This window comes from Lathyrus oleraceus, chromosome 7, assembly GCF_024323335.1.
Source record: "Lathyrus oleraceus cultivar Zhongwan6 chromosome 7, CAAS_Psat_ZW6_1.0, whole genome shotgun sequence".
NCBI classification, from domain to species: Eukaryota; Viridiplantae; Streptophyta; class Magnoliopsida; order Fabales; family Fabaceae; genus Lathyrus; species Lathyrus oleraceus.
The window spans coordinates 257,520,331-257,539,420 of NC_066585.1; the positions used below are offsets into that span (position 1 = coordinate 257,520,331).

The window sequence follows — 19,090 nt, forward strand, 5'->3', positions numbered from 1 at the left end:
CAATAGGATATTTGGAAACCAAATGTTTTTTTCTCCTTTCTCACACGTTCTCACTTCTGTCTCCTCTCAAACGTTATTCTCTTCTCTCTTTCTCTGTTAGAGCTGTTTGAAACCAGATTTTTTTTTCCTTTTCAATCCTCTCTTTTATCAGGTTAGTTTATTCAATTAGTTACTTTCGATTTATTTTTATTGTGATTATTTGATTTTGAAGATAGAAAAAAATAGTAATTTTAGATTTATTTTAAATTTTAGGGTGAAATCTTATTTTAGTTTCTGTATCAATATTGATTTTAGATTTTGGATTTTAGGGTGGAAATGAGGGGTAACTTGTGTTCTTTATAAAATTATAATATATAAATAAATAAAATTTTAGGGTGAAATGGGATACTAGTATACTGTATATACTACTCAGTAGTATCAAAATTCAAAACAAGAATACTGTTGGTGTTGGTGATGATTTTTATACCTACTTTTCTCATAAGACCAAATTGTAATTTGGAATCTTTCAAAGCAAAATTAGTATGTATTAGTATTGATATTTTTTATGATTAATTTATAATTTATTTAATTAAATGTAATTTATTTTCTTACTATTAATTTTAATTTGCTTTTAATTTATAATTATTAATTTTTTATGGTACTATATTAGAGAAGAACACAACATAATAAAACATAATTGAATATTAATTAAAGTCTTTTCTTCATGATTTAATTATTAATATTTTTTTATGATTAATTTATAATTTCTTTTATTTAATGTAATTGATTTTTTTTTGTTATTGATGTAGGAATACAATTTCACAACAGGATAATTAGTAGATCATCGACGGACACAAAAGACATTGTGAGAAATTTCAGGTTTTTCTTATTATGTCTCCTAAGAATAGAAAATTTGAATGTGGAAATGATAAACGTAAGAAAAAGAAAAAAATTGAAGAGTTAATTCAATCTCAAGTAGGAGCTCTTGATAAATTTTTAATCAAAGAACCACAAGTTTCAAATGAAAGTCGTTATGTTGATAATATTGATAGTTTGCCTATTGAAAATGATAATCTTGATAGTGTGCCTATTGAAAATGATAATCTTGATAGTGTGTCCATTGAAAATGATAATCTTGATAGTGTGCCCATTGAAAATGATAATCTTAATAGTGTGCCCATTGAAAATGATAATCTTGATAGTGTGCCAATTGTTGATGAAGTTAATAATGATGATGATGTCGATGATGATGATGATGATAATGTTGATTATGATATATTTGATCCAAGAAATTAGGATCGTCTTCAACCTAAACTGATTGATTTATTAGTTGCGAAAGGTCCTAAAAGAGATAATTCTATTGTGAAGGGTCCTAGAGATAGTTTGAATAGACGTTTTACAGCTAATTTGTATACTAGAGCTTTAGCAAATGGAGAGGTGTATGATAGAGATTGGCTTGTTTATTCGAAAGAGCTTGATAGAGTATTTTGATTTTGTTGTAAAGTTTTAAAAATGGGATTGTTAGGGAACAATTAGCAAATGAGGGTTATAGTGATTGGGTACATGTTGGTGAAAGAATTAAAGAGCACAAGTTAGACATGGAACATGTTAAAAATATGACTACTTGGTATGAGTATCACAAAAAGCTGCAAAAATTTCAAACTATTGATAAAACAACTCAAAGATTAATTGAGAAAGAAAAGGATCACTGGAAAAATGTTTTAAAAAGAGTTATTTCAATAGTGAAATTTCTTGCTAAACATAATTTAGCCTTTCGTGGTTCTAAGGAGAAATTGTACGAAGATAGAAATGGAAACTTTTTGGGTTTGATTGAAATGTTAGCTGAATTTGACCCAACCATCCAAGAACATGTTAGACGTGTTACAACTCAAAAAGTTCATATTCATTATTGTTGGTTCTAAGTGTTGACAACAATTTTGGTAAAAACTAGAGTGTTCACAAGATGTCACATGTGTTGTCTTAACATAAGATATCATGTACCTGCTGGATGGTTAAAATATAATCATGCAGGATTTTACCAGGATGTTAGACCCGATGTCATGACATCTGTATACAGAACATTCAGTCTAAATGTTATGTATTATGTGATTGCGTTTTTAATGCAAATCTATGTATGATTGAAGATATGATTTGAACACGCTATCAATCAGTAATTACAACGAGATTAACTTATTTTCTAAAGAGATCTAATCAACTATCATGAGAAGATTTGAATGGAAAATAGTTTTAGGGTTTTATGATGTCCAAGCCCAGCCAAATGCTTCTATATAAAGGACATAGAAAACCTGATTTTATACACAAAGAAATAAGGAACGAAATGTTGAGAGAGAATAAGGGTTTTAGTCTTGTGTGGTCGTGTGAATTGTAAGCCATTCAATTCATCCATGGATGATTGAATTAGTCTGATTTTTGAGTTGTAATTTGTCACTCAAAGCTTTTAAGCATGAGTGTGTGTCTACTTGATTGAAGTTGTTAAGTAAGATCAAGTGTGTGTCTTTGAAGAGTGTCTTCTTTTCATTGTAATTCTTGTTTATATCACTGGTGCGATTGAGGGGGAGTGAGTGGGATCTCATATCTAAGAGTTCTTAGGTAGAAGTCACACGGGTAGAGATTAGGTGAAAAAGACTGTAACTTGTGTTGTTTACTGAGAGTCTTTGAACTGATTATATTTTAGTGGATTTCCTTCCTGGCTTGGTAGCCCTCAGGCGTAGGTGAGTTTGCACCGAACTAGGTTAACAACTGCTTGTGTCTCTTGCATTATTGTTCTTTATCTTTATCCTGTTTGTATTGTTCAGATATTAGTGTTGTGACATTACCTTCGACATCTCATATCTGATACCAGAATTTCAATTGGTATCAGAGCAGGCATCCTGCTCTGGTTCTGGGTGAGATCTAGGGACGATACTTTCTGGTACTATGGAGAGAGATGGAGGATCTGTTCACAGACCACCTATTTTGGATGGATCCAACTATGACTACTGGAAACCTCGAATGGTAGCCTTCCTAAAATCTCTGGATAATAAGGCTTGGAAGGCTGTGTTAACAGGCTGGGAACATCCAGTTGTTACCAAGGATGGAGAAGCTACTACTGATAAGAAGGCTGAAGAACAATGGACCAAGGAGGAGGATGACTTAGCCCTTGGGAACTCTAAAGCATTGAATGCTATATTTAATGGAGTAGATAAGAATATCTTCAGATTGGTAAACAACTGTGAAGTGGCTAAAGATGCTTGAGACATTCTCAAAACCACTCATGAAGGCACCTCTAGAGTGAAGATGTCTAGACTGCAGTTGCTCACTACCAAGTTTGAAAATTTAAGGATGAAAGAAGATGAAAATATTCATGAATTTCATATGAATATCTTTGAAATTGCTAATGCCTCAGGAGCTCTAGGTGAGAAGATGTCAGATGAAAAATTAGTGAGGAAAATACTCAGGTCACTCCCTAAGAGATTTGCCATGAAAGTGACAATCATAGAAGAGTCTCAAGACATTTCCAATATGAGAGTTGATGAGCTAATTGGATCCCTTCAAACATTTGAGATGGGAATGTGTGATGGATCTGAAAAGAAAGTCAAAAGCATAGCCTTCATGTCAAACACTGAGGAGGAAGAGGAGGAAAGTGGTCAAGATATTGATGAAGATCTTGCAAATGATGTTGCAATGCTGGGAAGACAATTCAACAGACTTGTGAAAAAGATGGATGTAAGATCTAAGGCTAATGTCAAGAACATCGCATCTGACATCAGTAAATCCAACAATGCTGGAAGAAGAACAAGGTCAGATGAAAAGCCCAAAGAAGGAAAAGGAGTTCAGTGCCATGAATGTGATGGATATGGACACATTAGAACTGAATGTGGGACCTACCTCAAGAAACAGAAGAGGAGTCTTGCTGTCACTTGGTCTGATGAAAGTGAAACAGAAGAGTCTGTAAATCTTGTGACTGCCTTGACTGGAAGATGGGGTTCTGGTGAAGATTCAAATGATGATGAAGTAACCTTTGAAGAGTTGGCCACTACCTACAGACAATCGTGTCACAGAAGTGCAGAAGTGTGTCAACAAGTTGAAAGCCAGAAGAAAGTGATAGCACAGCTGGAGAATGAGAAGGCAGAACATTTGGAAACCATCTCCAAGTTGAAGACTGAAGCAGTATTCTTGAATTCTAAACTAGATGAAATTACCAAGTATGTAAGAATGCTGAACAATGGATCTGACACCTTAGACAAAATTCTCCAGACTGGAAAAATAACAGGAGACAAGTCTGACATTGGGTTCAATGAATCTAAACCTGAGTGCAGCCACACTGGTAGCAAATCAAAGCTCAAACCCAAGTGCAGCCACACTGGGAGCAAACCAGAGATGTCACATCATATGTCACAACATCATAAAGGAAGACAGCAGAAAGGGAAAATTCAAAGATGGAGATGTCACTACTGTGGAAAATTTGGCCACATAAAACCATTATGTTATAAGTTGTATATCTATCCTAGTCCCTCTCATCATCAACCTAAACCCAAACATCATAGACCTGTCAACAAAAAACAATGGGTTCCTAGGACTGATGCTACAAGTCTGTTAGCTCACACTTCCTTCAGAGTTTCAGCTAAAGAAGATTGGTCTTTTGACAGTGGATGCTCTAGACACATGACTGGAAACAAAAACCTGCTAACTGGCCTTCATTCTCATGCCACCAGTTATGTAACCTTTGGTGATGGAGCAAAGGGTGAAATCAAGGGGATTGGTAAGCTTGACTGCCCTGGAGTTCCTGACCTTGACAATGTCCTACTTGTTAAGGGATTGACTGCAAATTTAATAAGCATCAGCCAACTGTGTGCCCAAGGACTAAATGCTAACTTCACTAAACTTGAATGTCTGATTACTAACAAAAAAAGTGAAGTGATCATGAAAGGATTCAGGTCTAAAGACAACTGTTACATGTGGAGTTCTCAAGAAACTGGTTTTTCTTCAATGTGTACTTTAGCCAAAGAAGAAGAAGTGAAGATATGGCATCAAAGATTGGGCCATCTGCATCTCAAAGGTATGAAGAGGATTAGATCTGTTGAAGCTGTTAGAGGAATTCCCGACTTGAAGATTGATGAAAGAAAAGTCTGTGGGGAATGTCAGATTGGAAAATAGACAAGGATGTCACACCAGAAGCTTAGACATGACACCACTTCCAAAGTTTTGGAACTCCTCCATATGGATTTGATGGGATCCATGCAGGTGGAAAGCCTTGGTGGGAAGAAGTATGCGTATGTAGTGGTAGATGACCTCTCCAGATACACCTGGATCAATTTTATAAGAGAAAAATATGATGTTTTTGAAGTCTTCAAAGAGCTTTGTCTAAAACTTCAAAGAGAAAAGGAAAGTCCAGTTATCAAAATTAGAAGTGATCATGGGAAGGAATTTGAGAACAACAAGTTTGTTGAATTATGTTCTTCAGAAGGAATTCATCATGAGTTCTCATCTCCCATTACTCCCTAGCAAAATGGTGTGGTGGAAAGGAAAAATAGAACCCTTCAAGAATCAGCCAGAGCTATGATTCGTACTAAGAAATTGCCCTACCATTTTTGGGCTGAAGCCATGAACACAACCTGCTATGTTCACAACAGAGTGACCTTGAAGAAAGGGACTCCTACAACTCTATATGAAGTCTGGAAAGGGAGAAGACCTACAATCAAATACTTCTATGTGTTTGGTAGTAAATGTTATATCTTGACTGATCGTGAACAAAGAAGGAAGATGGATCCCAAAAGTGATGAAGGAATATTTCTGGGTTACTCAACAAACAGCAGAGCATATAGTCTTTAATTCCAGAACTAAGGTAATGATGGAATCTATTAATGTTGTGTTTGATGACCAACAGACAGATGTCACAGACGATGTTGAGACATCTCTGGATGATCCCCCAGCTGATTTCTCAGACAAAAATAAGGAGAGTGAACCTCCCCAAGCTGAACCTGAAGATGACAAAATCAACAAGGGACCCTCCATCAGAATTCAGAAGGATCATCCCAAAGATCTCATTATAGGAGATCCAAATAAAGGGGTCATAACTAGATCAAGGGAAGTGATCTCACATGGCTGCTTTGTGTCCAAGATTGATCCTAGGAATGTCAAGGAAGCCTTGACTTATGAGTTCTGGATCAATGCCATGCAGGAGGAGTTAGGTCAATTCAAGAGGAATGAAGTATGGGAACTAGTTCCTAGACCTGAAGGAATAAATGTCATAGGTACAAAATGGGTGTATAAGAATAAATCTGATGAACAAGGGGTGGTTACTAAAAACAAAGAAAGATTAGTAGCACAAGGATATACTCAAGTTGAAGGAGTGGATTTTGATGAAACATTTGCTCCTGTATCTCGCCTTGAGTCTATTAGACTTTTGCTTGGAGTGGCATGTATTCTGAAGTTCAAACTGTTCCAAATGGATGTAAAAAGTGCCTTCTTGAATGACTACTTAAATGAGGAAGTATATGTTGAACAACCTAAAGGATTCACAGATCCAAATCTTCCAAAGCATGTGTACAAATTGAAGAAAGCTCTCTATGGTTTGAAGCAAGCTCCTAGGGCTTGGTAAGAGAGACTCACAGTGTTCCTCACTAACAATGGATATAGGAAATGAGGTATTGACAAGACCCTATTTGTAAAGAATGAAGGAGGAAAACTCATGGTGGCACAAATATATGTAGATGATATTGTGTTTGGTGGGATGTCAGATCAGATGGTCGAACATTTTGTTAGACAAATGCAGTCTGAGTTTGAGATGAGCCTTGTTGGAGAGCTGGCCTATTTCCTTGGGCTACAAGTCAAGCAGATGGAAGATTCTATCTTTCTATCTCAAAGCAAATATGCCAAGAACATTGTTAAGAAGTTTGGCATGGAGAATGCAAGTCATAAAAGGACACCTGCTCCTACACATTTGAAAGTCTCCAAAGATGAAAATGGTGTTAGTGTAGATCAAAGTCTATACATAAGCATGATAGGAAGTCTGCTATATCTCACATCAAGCAGACCTGGCATTGCATTTGCTGTAGGTGTTTGTGCTAGATATCAAGCTGAACCAAAAGTCAGTCACATAAACCAAGTGAAGAGAATACTGAAATACGTCAATGGCACCAGTGAATATGGGATGTTATATACTCATGGATCTGGATCTATGCTGACTCGTTACTGTGATGTTGACTAGGCTGGAAGTGCTGATGATAGGAAAAGCACATCAGGAGGATGTTTCTTCTTGGGGAACAACTTGATATCATGGTTTAGCAAGAAACAAAATTGTGTATCCCTATCCACTGCTGAAGCTGAATACATAGCAGCTGGGAGTAGTTGTTCTCAACTGGTTTGGATGAAACAAATGTTGACTGAATACAATGTCACACAAGATGTCATGACATTATACTGTGACAACCTGAGTGCTATAAATATTTCCAAAAATCCTATTCAGCACAGCAGGACAAAGCACATTGATATTCGTCATCACTTCATTAGAGAACTTGTGGAAGAGAAAATCATAGCACTGGAGCATGTTACTACTGAAATTCAATTAGCTGACATATTTACAAAGGCTTTGGATGCTAATTGGTTTGAATGTTTAAGAGGGAAATTAGGATTTGTATCCATGAGAATTTATAGCAATTAATGTGGAGTGGAAAAGGTAATAAAAATATTGTCTGCCCACTTAAACGAAAGTGCCCCATTTATGGAAAATCATTACTAAATATTGGAAATACCATCTATACCATTTTCACACTCAACCTCAGCACGACCACTTCCATCTTCATCAAACTATATCGACCATCTCTGCTAGGGCAACAAAAATATTTTCACAAGTTCAATAAAATGTCACAACATCCGTCATCTTCTGGTTCAAAACCCACTCACAAAGCAAGAACTCTCTCCATGGATTTTCTAGATGAAGACGTTTTGGAAGTTATTCCTCTTTCAGTAAGCGTAGGCGACGCCCCTAGACCTTCTTCCACTACAGGAAACACTCAAGGTAACAATTCTGATAACCCTCCTCCTAAGGATGACATACATTATACAGATCGTGTCATTAGGAATCTGGTCACAAGGATCCTAAATGAAGGACACTCAGTCAAGGGAGTTTCGACTCCTCTTTCTAGAAGGGACCCCTCACCTAAGGTGGAACCTCAAAATGAGAAAGATGATGATTCATCCAGGTCAGAGAAAGATATTGCTGCTGAGGGACTATGTTCTCTAGGAAAAACCTTGCCTAGTAAGAAACCTGTCGATGCTTCTCAATCTAAGAAGCATGACTCTGCTGAAAAGGTGATTGATTTGGAGGAAGAGAGCTCAGATGGTGAAGATGACACCTTGCTTCATCACTTGGAGCCAAGGGTTGCAAAGAGAATGAAGACCAGGAAAGGGAGGTCTGTGGCTGAGATGATGACAGCCAGAACTAGTAAGAAGGTTGTTGTTGTAGGTCCTTCAAAATCATGGAGTAAAGTGGAAGTCAAGAAAAGAAAGGTCAGAGAAAGTTCTGATTCTGAAGATGATGTCGAAGACGATGTCCCAGACATCTCTCCTGCCAAAAAGAAAACTGTTAGAAAATCTCCTGCCAAGGTTGCTGCTGTGCATTTGGATAACATTTCCTTCCATCTGGAAGATGGTGCATCCAAGTGGAAATTTATGATACAGAGGCGAGTTGCTGTGGAGAGGGAACTAGGGAAGGAGGCTGTGGAAGTGAAGGAGGTTATGGAATTGATCAAGTTTGCTGGTTTGATGAAAACAGTTAGTGCATTGCCCCAATGTTTTGAAGGTCTGGTGAAGGAGTTTGTTGTGAACATCCCAGAGGATATTGCTGATAAGAACAACAAAGAATTCTGCAAGGTGTTTGTGAGAGGAAGGTGTGTAAGGTTCTCCCCAACTGTAATCAATAAGTTCCTAGGGAGAGGAACAAAAGGAGTTGTTGAATTAGAGGCCACAAACAATGAAGTCTGTAGGACAATCACTGTCGGTCAAGTCAAGGAATGGCCAAGCAAAAAGCATCTATCTGCTGGCAAGTTAACTGTAAAATATGCTATCTTGCATAAGATAGGTTCAGCCAACTAGGTGCCAACAAACCATATCTCAACAATCTCTAATGTTCTTGGAAGAATAATATATGCTATTGGAACCAGGCTCAACTTTGATTATGGAAGGTTCATGTTTGAACAAATTGTTAGACATGCTTCCACTAATGCAGTGAAGCTGCCAATTGCCTTTACCTCAATCATTTGTGGAATAATTTTAAGCCAGCAACCTGGTATTTTAAACACAAGTGATATCCCTAGTAGAAGGAAGCCTCCATTGTCAATTCATTACAAGTTATTTGAGGACAGTCATGTCAATGACATTGTCATGACATCTGCAAGGAAGAAGCCAGCCTCTCAAGGTGGCCTGATTGCTGAATTGAAGGAAACCTGTAAGGAGTTGGAAACTGGGATTAGGGTGGCTAAGGCTAGGAAAGAGGCTTTAGAGGTTCTAATTAGTAGCTTGGAGCAAGAAGAGATGGATAATGTTGGTGAAGCCAAGGAAACAGATGCCCACACCTCAAGTGAGAGGTCTAATTCTCAAGATTAATCTAGTGGCAGTTCTGGATCTGAAGGTGAAGAAGATGCTACCTCCTCTGACTAAGTTGTGATATTGATGGTACCCCTGTTATAATGTTGTGTGTTCTCGATGCTTGGATGCTTGGATGATTTGATGTTTTTCTGTTTGATGTTTGTAGTTTTTTTTTGCAGTCCTTTTTGATGCCATGATGTAATTTTTGGGCTCTTTATGAGTTCCCTGGATTTCTGATTATCTCACCTAATGCAGCCGTGTATAATTATGGTTTGTACCACCTGACATTTATGTTTAACATTTTATATGTTATAACATCCTTTGTGACATTCTCTGCTGGACTGATTGACATTTATTTTGTCTAATTGGTCACTTTGGTCTATTTTGACTAAAAAGGGGGAGAAGTTATTATGTGGAGAGCTGCAGTTAATGTGTGGAGATATGGAGAACTGCAGTTAATATGTGCTGAAGTAGCTAGCTAGGCTAAACAGGTGACAACTGATGTGGAACAGAATAATGTTCTGTGATGTTGGAGGAGATGTCAAAGGGTGACTCTGAATATTACAAGTGAAGTTGTTGTTGAAGGAGATGTCTGTGTTGAACAGACTTAGGGGGAGAAGAAGCACCCATGTGTTTAATGTGTGTATTACTAGTTGTTATTACAGATAGTAATTGTGTGTTTATTGCTTCTGCTTCTGCTTAACTGCTGATATGCGTTTACTCTTGTGAACAAATGGACTGATATATGTTTTAGCCAAAATTTGCCAAATGGGGAGTTTGTTGGTTCTAAGTGTTGGCAGCAATTTTGGTAAAACCTAGAGTGTTCACAAGATGTCACATGTGTTGTCTTAACATAAGATATCATGTACCTGCTGGATGGTTAAAATATAATTATGCAGGATTTTACCAGGATGTCAGACCCGATGTCATGACATCTGTATACAGAATATTCAGTCTGAATGTTATGTATTATGTGATTGCGTTTTTAATGCAAATCTATGTATGATTGAAGATATGATTTGAACATGCTATCAATCAGTAATTACAACGAGATTAACTTATTTTCCAAAGAGATCTAATCAACTATCATGAGAAGATTTGAATGGAAAATAGTTTTAGGGTTTTATGATGTCCAAGCCCAGCCAAATGCTTATATATAAAGGACATAGAAAACCTGATTTTATACACAATAAATAAGGAACGAAATATTGAGAGAGAATAAGGGTTTTAGTCTTGTGTGGTCGTGTGAATTGTAAGCCATTCAACTCATCCATAGATGATTGAATTGGTCTAATTTTTGAGTTGTAATTTGTCACTCAAAGCTTTTAAGCATGAGTGTGTGTCTACTTGATTGAAGTTGTTAAGTAAGATCAAGTGTGTGTCTTTGAAGAGTGTCTTCTTTTCATTGTAATTCTTGTTTATATCACTGGTGTGATTGAGGGGGAGTGAGTGGGATCTCATATCTAAGAGTTCTTAGGTGGAAGTCACACGGGTAGAGATTAGGTGAAAAAGACTGTAACTTGTGTTGTTTACTAAGAGTCTTTGAACTGATTCTATTTTAGTGGATTTCCTTCCTGGCTTGGTATCCCCCAGACGTAGGTGAGTTTGCACCGAACTGGTTTAACAATTGCTTGTGTCTCTTGCATTATTGTTCTTTATCTTTATCCTGTTTGTATTGTTCAGATATTAGTGTTGTGACATTACCTTCGACATCTCATATTTGATACCAGAATTTCAATTATCTTGGGCATAACATACAGAATGAGTTGATTTCATTGCTTGGTTCTGCGATTAAAATTGAAATCATTAGAAAAATCAAACAGGCAAAGTATTTTTTAGTGATACTTGATTGTACTCCTGATGTTAGTCACCAAGAGCAGATGTCTTTGATAATAAGATATGTGGATATTTCTTCAGCTTCTGTTAGTATTAAGGAATCATTTTTAGGATTTTTGAATATGAATGATACAAGTGGTAAGGGGCTTTTTGATGTTTTACAAAATGAATTGAAAGAACTTGGTCTCGACCTATTTGACGTGAGAGGGCAAGGTTATGATAATGGGTCCAATATGAAAGGAAAACATTAAGGTGTGCAAAAGAGATTTTTAGACATAAATCCGAGAGCCTTTTATACTCCTTGTGGTTGTCATAGTCTTAATTTGGCATTGTGTGATATGGCTAACTCTTGTATTAAAGCTAGGAATTTTTTTGGAGTTGTTCAACACATTTATACAATTTTTGCCAATTCTACTAAGAGATGGCAAATTTTGAACGATAATGTAAAAGGGTTGACTCCAAATCATTGTCATCCACTCGTTGGGAGAGTCTTGTAGAAAGTGTCAAAACTATAAGAACTCAAATGTTAGAATTTACAGAAGCTTTGCTTGAAGTGTCAGAAAATGATCTTGATCCTAAAATACAAAATGAAGCTAAATCCTTAGCAACAAATGAGCTTGGTGATTTTGAGTTTTTGATGGCTATAATTATTTGGTTTGAAATATTATCTGCAATTAATTCTGTTAGCAAGCTTTTATAGGAAAATGATATGCTTATTGATGTTGCTATGCAAAAAATTAAGGGGTTGATTTCGTATTTTGAGGGATATAGAGAAACAAGTTTTTATAAGGTATTGATTAACGCTAAGGAAATTGCGGTGGAATTGAATATTGCCCCAATATTTCCTCAAAGGCGTATAATTAAAAGAAAACGGCAATTTGATGAGAATTTGAATATCCCATCAGTCGAGCTATCAGAAGAAGAATCATTCAGGGTTAATTATTTTCTTTACCTTGTTGATCAAGTTGTTGTTTCTCTTAATAAGAGGTTTGAGCAATACCAAGAGTATGAAAGTATTTTTGGTTTCTTGTTTACTTTTCACAAGTTATAATCATTAGATGATGCAACTTTGAAGTCTTGTTGTACTAACTTTGAGTAGGCATTGAAACATAATGAGCAATCTGATATTGATGGGAATGAATTTTTTGCAGAGTTGAAGTTACTAAGAGAAATGTTGCCTGAAGAAACCATAAGACCTACTGATATATTATTATTTTTAAAAGGCTTGGATTGTTTTCCTAATACAGTTATTGCATATAGAATCTTATTGACTATTCCTGTGACAATTGCTTCTGCAGAAAGAGGTTTTTCAAAATTGAAGTTGTTAAAGACTTACTTGCAGTCTACCATATCACAAGAAAAGCTTAATGGATTGGCATTAATAGCTATTGAAAACGATATTTTGGAGACAATAAAATATGAAGACTTAGTTGACGATTTTGCTTTAAAAAGTGTTCGTAGGAAGACTCTTTTTATGTAGTTAGATAATTTAAGTTGTAAGAAATGGTGTTAGTAGTTTAAACAATATCTTTGAACTTTTTGGTACTTCATTTGGTTAATATATAATTTTATCTTTTGTTTATCATTTTTAATCATTAAAATTATATATATATATATATATATATATATATATATATATATATATATATATATATATATATATATATATATATATATATATATATATATATATATATATATATATAATATATATATATATATATATATATATATATGAATGTCCGTATGGTCTAATAAGTTGAGCATACGTTTAAGGTCTAATTCAATTTCACGCCGCTCAAATTAGCTAATAGGTGCGCTCTCACGAGGCAACTTCACATTGGAGCAACACACCTTTCCATTTTAATCTTTGAATTCATCTAATGGTCTAAAGCACGAGACATCGTATTCATCAGAGAAGGTTCTAATCTCGTTTCTATACAAGTTTGATTTCGCATCAACCAAAGTAAAATGATATGGATAAAAAATTACACCAGAACTTATACAGGTTCGACCTACTACTTGACATACTTTTGTCCCATAGAATTTCTTCTCGAGAATTTTTGCTAATAAAATATTTTGAAACTTTAAGGATATGTCCACAAACCTTTTTACAATAGATGCGAGATTTTACACAGGGTGATCCCCCAAACCAAACAAATATCTTAACGGTTGAGCTAATGAACCAAACAGAGATTTTACTCGGACAATCTCAAGAATCAAACATAGATTTTACTAGGATAATCTCAAGAATCACACAAAGAAGTCAAACATGAGTATCACACTTTTGATGAAGAAAATCAAGTATAAACACCAGTATAACCAAAACTCTCACAAGTATTTTTCACTCACAAGACAATCTAACAACTTTATAAAAGTAGAAAGTGAAAAAGAAGAGACTCAAAAAGAAATTTGGTGTATTTTGAAATGAAGTGAATACCTCTATTTATAGGAGAAAATATATCTCAAAAGGGAGTATGGTCCAATGGGTTTTTAATGCATTTAATCGATTAAGACATAAGGTTAATCGATTAGATAAGCAAAATATGAAAGATTTTCAAATCGGCTCTCACTAACAAATTATAAGATTATATATATATATATATATATATATATATATATATATATATATATATATATATATATATATATATATATATATATATATATATATATATATATATATATATATATAGAGAGAGAGAGAGAGAGAGAGAGAGAGAGAGTGTCTAGAAAAACATTTGTGTGTGTGAGAGAATTGTCTTAGTACCTTAGGAGTAACTTGATGACAGTCAATCATAGTGTAATTTATCGACAATTTCTTATGTTCTTAGTAGCAATTAGTGAAGAACTCCATGATATTAGAGAAAAATTGGCAAAATGTGATATTAAGATCAAAGTTGTCAAAAGAAGAGAAAAAGAAGAAATTTGGAAAGCTGAAAAAATGAGTTAGCTACTAGAAAAATCATCATGCAATTTTATGCAGTCGCCATGCGATTCTGTTTAAATCAACACACAATTTATGATGCATTTTGACAATTATAAATGGAAATATTCATAATTATTTTTAGGATATTAGATTTTAGAGACTTTGACAACTGTAAGGTTTTAAGAAAGGATTTTTTCATTGAAGATTAATTTCTATCTCCAAATTCATGTGTCTTTCGTCTAAACTTTAGGCTAAGAATAATTTAATTTTGAGTAGTTAGATTTCTTTAGATGAAACCTTTTGAGATGAAATTATTTTTGAGCTATTTGAACCATGAGATTGTAAGAGTATTATTCTATAAAATTGTAATTCTAGTATTATTCAATTAAATTTATGTTTAACTCCTTTTTTATGTTGACGAATGTATGAATTAAACTTAGATTTTGAATTATTACTGACCCTACCTTTTGAAATCCGATCTAGTTTAATTGCTCAAAATTAGTAATTAATTTACGAATAAAGAGTTATAATTTTGTGATAAAAAATTAATGTGCGAAAAACTTGTTTTGATTTCGAATTCACATAAAGGATTAGAAGGTTGTTATTAGAAGAGAGGGTTATACACCAAGAAATTGGTTATAACTATTCTTTTAATTTATTATAACAATTTGGTGTGGTTAGAGCTTGCCCTAAGAGAGGTGAAATCTTCACATGTGTACCACCTGTTGTTATCCTTCCTTACCATAACCAAGTTGGCCATCCGGGTGGGATATTTTTTTTTCTGTGATGAATCCGACATCAGATAATATTTCCACCTCTTCATCTGTGGCGACTCTCTTTTCCTCGCTTACTTTCTGCTTCCTCTGTGCCACTAGTTTGGCGAATGGGTGGATGGCGAGGTGATGGCATACCACTTTGGTGTCTATCCCCGATATATCGAATGGAGCCCAAGTGAACATATCAAAATTTTTAGTGAGTTGGTTGACTAGTTCATGTTCCTCCTCTGTGGACAACTAGGTAGATATCTTTGTCACCTGGTAGTCCTGAGTGTTGGAGTAAGCCCTAATAGCCAATCAATATTGGTTGTACCTGTTTTTGTATCATGACTTTGATATATATTATTTGTTAATATATATGCTTATTAGACATTGTATTTATTGTGTTACTTGTATATGACATAATAAAGTCCTTAGAATAATTAGTACGTCTACTGATACATTAAGTGTGACTTAACCGTGAGACCTCATTAAACATAAGTACTTTATACTTAAAGTATCAATAGTCAATTTTTATTGTCAAATATGACAATAATAATGCATATAAACTATTAAGTGAGTAGACTGATGATCGTATCTCATGGATCATGGATATGAGATATCAAGTCTTCATATATGTATAAATATTATGAGTAATATTTATACAGGATTGACCCACCATGAGAATAATATATAGTATTTTATGTAAATGTCATAAGTTATTCTTATAGTGATAGTTTTGTATACCATCCTTCGAACTAAAACCACTATGAATCCTAGATGCAGAGTCGAGTACTTTATTGCCAATAAAACATTGTCCATAACAGGATGACCATAAAGTTGGTTGATGAGTACTCTACAAATAATGTTGAGGGACATGAGGGACCTAGATGTGATTTTCTCCTCTTACATATACGGGAGTAATATGTATGGGCCCATTGATCGAGCATGACTGAAAAATACATGGTCGTGCTCAAATAAGTCAATATGATATATTTAGCTTATTTGTTGTTATCAAGTATACTCAGGGATCAAGGAATAAAATATTGGACTATATAAAGGTGATACATTATATGTCTTATGTTCAATATAGATATAAGGGCCAAAGGGTAATTGTACATATAATCATTATCATCGAAATATTATGTCAGATCACACGACATTCTCGTCATTTGGGTAGTAGTGATGTGTTGCTAGATACTGCTCACTGTTTATAATATTAAATAGGTGATTTAATATCATTATCAACGTTACGAGAGCCTACAAGGTCACCCACATAGATTACTTATAGTGGAATGAATGATAGAATTAAATAGGATTTAATGTAATCATGTGTTAATAGTATTTAAATTATTTAATATATTAACACATAAGTCATTTATTTGCTTAAATATGATTTAATTAAATAAATGAGAATTGACAGTTAATTAAATTAAATATGATTTAATATAATTATTTTATTTAATTAAAATAGTTTAATTAAATATAAATAAGATTGGAGTTAACTTTTGAAAAGTTCAAAATAAGAGGATTATGATTTTAGTAGCTCTCTATAAATAGATATGCTCTTTCCCATCCAATCCTAGTTTTAGGTTTTGTCATTCTTAGAAAATAGCTAGCAATGTGTTCCACTTTACACTCACGTGGACTTCATAGAGACAATGGTATTTTCCACGTTCGCGATCAAAGTTAAAGCACGCTTCAAGATGTATTCTGGTCATCCTTTGATATTTTGTTTGTAATTAATTATTTAATTAAGATTTTTTTCTTCGGGATTGTTCCTCTAAGAGGATCAAAATTTTATTTTAAAAAACCCTGCTTAAATCCCTTTAGTGAGGACCTATCTGGACCTTTTGCAGATCTTCAGTGGGCGTGCGCCTTTTTGTTTTTGTGCCAAGTCTGGGGGCCTAACACTCGAAATCAGTGTTTGGAATTTTCGGAAGAAGAGACATCAACAAGGGTGGCCTCTTCTCTGGTTGTCTCCAAGCTTCTTTGGTAGCACTCTCGAGCGGTTTGTTGGTCTCCTCGAATTATACCGACTCTCCCATCAAGAAGTCCAATTACGATTGCTTAACATAACACTAAATTTGTCCAAAGGCACCGATTAACATACTAACTTGACAACTAACATTAATTTTCTTGTCATTTACTTTAATGTAATTTAAATTCTTTCACTTTATCATTCCTTGTCATTTACATTCATGTAAATTGTTTATGCTTCAGTCATTTTCTCTTTGCCCACTTGGGCATATGTTTATGCTTATGTTATTTTCATTTTGCTCACTTGAGCCATTATATTTTGTGCTTATTATATATTTGTGCTTGTATTTTGTTTGTGGTCTTAGGACCTTAAAACACTTAATAAAAACAAAAACACTAACAAACACATTGGTGTACTGTTGGATCTCTGTCCGTGATTTGATTTGGACCTATGGACTTAGAGTAGGCAACATTCCTGAGATATGGAAAAAACTTGGCCAATGCCATTAATTTGAGACCAAAACATGGCCAATGCCATTCATCTGACACAAGCTTGAGAGACTCCCTTGGATTTATCTGATACACTTTTTCTTTTTGTCTGAATTGTTATTTTGATCTTATTGTTATCATTTGATGTTTTCTCTTTGAGTATGTTTCAAGGGATTTTTCATCTGATACACATAAAGGACATTGAAGATTGCTTGCTTTGGAGTGCTAGCTTGGATGTTTGGTTATCTTTATATGATACCATTGGGTTTCTTATTAATTGCTTGGATGATTATGGCTTCGTTGTTTGCTTGACAATCCAAAGGAAATAGGTTTCTATCAGACACTATTGTCTTGTGGATGCTTCCCACGGGTTAAATATGTTCAACTAAAAATTTTTAAATCTTGTATAAGATAGCCTCTTCATCTCCTCCTTCTTCTTTAATTTTAAAATATCCTTCTCATTTTCAAAACTTCTTTGCTTGTTGTTTTTCAATTTAGACTTGTTTTAGTGAGTAGAAACCTTGACCTTATGCCATTGATTTTCAAACTTTATTTCTTAATCAAACTTGTAAAAAGACATAATCATAATGACTTTATTTTTAAAAAGACCAAAAAGAACTAATAACCTCATCTAATCATTTTTGCCACTTTGTGCCTTTTTCATTTTAATCTTTTCAAAAGTGAGCATTTAGATTTGAGTTATCCTTGGTTGAGATGTAATTCTCCCATTCCATGATATATTGAGTGTAAGACTTTCCATTTACTAGGGGTTAGTGGCATACTTGTTGATTTAATCAGAGTTGGAGCCCTCCCTCTTAAATTTTGTAAAACCCTCATTATCGGTGGATGTTTGGTTGAGTATTCTCTCATTGATAACAAAATATCTTTAAGCTTTTGTTAAAATCAATCCATCCATCTTCAAAATTTTTACCATAAACTACGAGGTTTTGATCCCTCATTTATGTTTGTACGTAGGCATAAGACCAAAAGTCTTATCAAACATAAAATGTAAATAATGAATTATTTTCTCATCCCCTCATTATACTTTCAAAGCAAACATATTTTCAACCAAAACAAATACACACAAAAAGGGCTCCCTAGGAGTACCTAGGACACTTTGGATGCTAATACCTTCCCTTTGTGTAACCAACCCCCTTACCTGTAATCTCTGACATCTTATTAGTTTTCATTTGAAAACTTCTTATATTTGGGTTTTGTTCGTACTTTCTCCCTTTTCTTTTGGAAATAATAAAAGTGCAGTGACAACTCTGGTTTTATTGATGTTGAGTTAACCAATAGCTCAATGATCATGAATTTACCGCTACAAGTAGTAACAATAATTTTTCTCTAAATTACCATCATTATGGTAAATTTATACATATAAGGTCTTATTTTTACGATATGCATAGATATCTTCGGCTTGATAGTTCATCAAATCAGATGAATAGAAGATACAGGAAAGTCCAAGAAAAGAAGAAGTTGGCATCCAATGCTACTTTAACTAGCCACATAGCTCATACAACGTGAAGAGGTT

At 34.4% G+C, this 19,090-nt stretch overlaps 1 pseudogene; it reads left to right on the forward strand.

Moving 5' to 3' along the window:
* The first annotated feature begins 1,113 nt into the window (after positions 1 to 1,113).
* On the forward strand, positions 1,114 to 12,883 carry LOC127103293 (uncharacterized; annotated as a pseudogene).
* Positions 12,884 to 19,090: the final 6,207 nt, after the last annotated feature.